This window comes from Impatiens glandulifera, chromosome 1 (assembly GCF_907164915.1).
Source record: "Impatiens glandulifera chromosome 1, dImpGla2.1, whole genome shotgun sequence".
Taxonomy (NCBI): domain Eukaryota; kingdom Viridiplantae; phylum Streptophyta; class Magnoliopsida; order Ericales; family Balsaminaceae; genus Impatiens; species Impatiens glandulifera.
Genome location: NC_061862.1, coordinates 63,352,914 through 63,355,495, shown reverse-complemented (window position 1 = coordinate 63,355,495; position 2,582 = coordinate 63,352,914). Strand labels below are relative to the sequence as shown.

Genomic DNA, 2,582 nt, shown 5'->3' with positions numbered 1-2,582 from the left:
GCTCATCAAAAACCTCGGTCCTACAATATTTTATGCACCTGTCTCTCGGCCCAAGTGTGCATATGGGCCAGTTTATGTTTTTTTATGGAATAATTCTGTTTTGTTTCCTTTCTCTCTTATTTCTCTTGAAACCGAATTCTGTCATGTTAGAAGTAGTTGTAACCGAATACTTTTGGGTAAATCAGCCTCTTTAAATGCTGATGCCCACCCCACTTTTTGGGGCATGAATTGAATATTTTGGAACTTGGTGCTCTAAGTTATCTCTCTGCCCTCATCCCCCTTCTTGGACTACTAGGTGTAATCTAGTGGTATTTCTCTTCTCACCTTCGGCTCTTCTCTCCTTAACCTCGAATTCTTTTCTCATTCTATGTCCGTTGCGCTTGAGTATTGAATTCCACCATCGGCCCCGATCATCCAAGAACCCGTTTCTTGAATTAAAGAACTTGAAAGGCTCGGTTATAGTTTAAAGCTTAACACATTATTACAACAGATAATAACTAAATTAATTGTACTTTAACTCAAAATTAGCAACTAAATGATTTTGGAATGTAATGTAACCATATATCATTTTAAGAAAGAATGATCACAAACGTGACAATAATAAAATAAACATCATTTATAATTGATTATTTGAAAAGTTGTTACGAACTATCTAAGAATAAAAAAATAATTTTACTATCATATTAATAACTAGCCGTATATCAAACAAAACCTCCAAGTTGTTTTACTTGCAAGAGTTGATTTTTTATATTTATAATATCGTTCAAGTCATAAGCTCATGCTGGGATAACATTTAAATGTGATGTTTGGTATAACCACACAGCTTCTTTCGCATCCTTTCATCACAAAGTACAAGGATACAGAGATGGACTTGGCTGCATTTGTTCGGAACATTGTTGATCCTGTTCAGAAAATGAAGGAACTAGCGGATGTGAGTTTTTTCTCTTTGCATTGAATTTATGTGAGCTAACCAATAAAATAGAAAAAATATACCACTTAAAGTTTCGTGTGTACCTTGCTACTAATGCTATGTATTGTTTTTTCTTTCCAGATGCTAACGATTCATTATTACTCGCTCTTCAATGGACCAGATAGTCTCTGGCCGTATATGAAGACCTTGTACAGTGAACAATCACTTCTCAGGTATATTTTTTTTTAAAGTCCATGCTTTTTAAGTTTTTGTGGTAAGCAGCAGAGGTTTGGAAACATGTTGGTTTTGTAAATCTTGATCTAATACAAAGATTGTCAATAATTTAATTTGACTAGCTTTGCTGGCAAAGAATATGGTGGCCCGAATGAGATCTTCCCAAGTTTGACGGATTTAAGGAGTACATTAGCTGGAGATTGACCTCCAGAGAAGCTAGCATGTTGTGGAAAAGCTTCAGTGCAAAGGTCATGGGCAAGATGGAATTGCAATCCGTGCATCTGGGTCATTTATAATTGGTAATCAGTTTCTCATTTGTGGGGATGGAGTTCAAGCTGAGGGCATGCCCAATTTCAAAGATCAATCTGCTATTGATTTAGAAAGTAGGAAGGTTTAAAGAGCTATTAATCATGGAACAAAATAACGTTATTGGTTGCTACTTTATATTTAAGCAAGAGATTTATATTTTACAATAACTGTATAGTTTTTTTTAAAAAAAACATACGAATAAACCAGTTTGACTTCCATTTCTTTATTTTGGAAACAATATGCATCCACTATGTGTATACATTTTGTATAATTTATTTAGTCAGTAAAATTTGTCGGAAAGTTGATTGTTTTTTTTGAGAATTTACGATTTTAAACTGTAAAATACTTTTTTATTTTAATTTTTTTTTCATCTAAAATTTGTGTTTGTTCTTAGACGATTTTTCCATTTTTAATGTACATAGACCTTTTTTTAAAAAAAATAAATAAATTGTTACCGGTACAATCTAGTAAAAAATTATTAATAAAGTCTATCTAGACTCTTGAGACAACTATTGGGCCAAATTTAATATATTTTCTTATTAAGTTAGATAAAAATTAAAAGGACAGCCGCAAACGTTAAGGCGTTCCTCCCTATTGGACTAAAATAAAGGTATTATTGTCGTAAGTCATCAAATCAACATCAGAATCACCATTAATTAAAGAAAGCGCGATCGGCACAGGTGATACATCACAATCAGCACGGGCGGATAGGCACATGCGTCACAACATGATTGGCACTTGCGGCACGATATAGTCTTACGTCGTAAGTCAGCTATTAAGTGTTTCTAATCTAGGGTTTCTTGTGCATTGAGCTGCTGGAATTTTCCCTCGATTGTAGTTTATTTGTGATCATCTCGTAGGGTTTCTGTAATTACTTATTCTATTACTCTATTTCTGCTATCATGGGGAAGGGGAAGAACAAAAATAATAAATCTAAAGAAGTAAGAGAGTTTATTCTGGGAGAAATTAAGAACGTTGCAGGTAAAGAGATTGAGAGGATAGTTGATGAAGTTATCTAAGAAAAGAAGGAGGAAAATAATATTAAATCAACAGATCTTGCAGAAATTTTTGTAGATATGAATGCAGGAAAACAGGGCAACAAAGAGGGAGTATGGAAGGTTGGTTATAA

The 2,582-nt window shown here is 33.7% G+C and overlaps 1 pseudogene; it reads left to right on the top strand.

Moving 5' to 3' along the window:
* Window positions 1-1,008: 1,008 nt before the first annotated feature.
* On the top strand, window positions 1,009-1,541 carry LOC124929958 (annotated as a pseudogene).
* The last annotated feature ends 1,041 nt before the right edge of the window (window positions 1,542-2,582 follow it).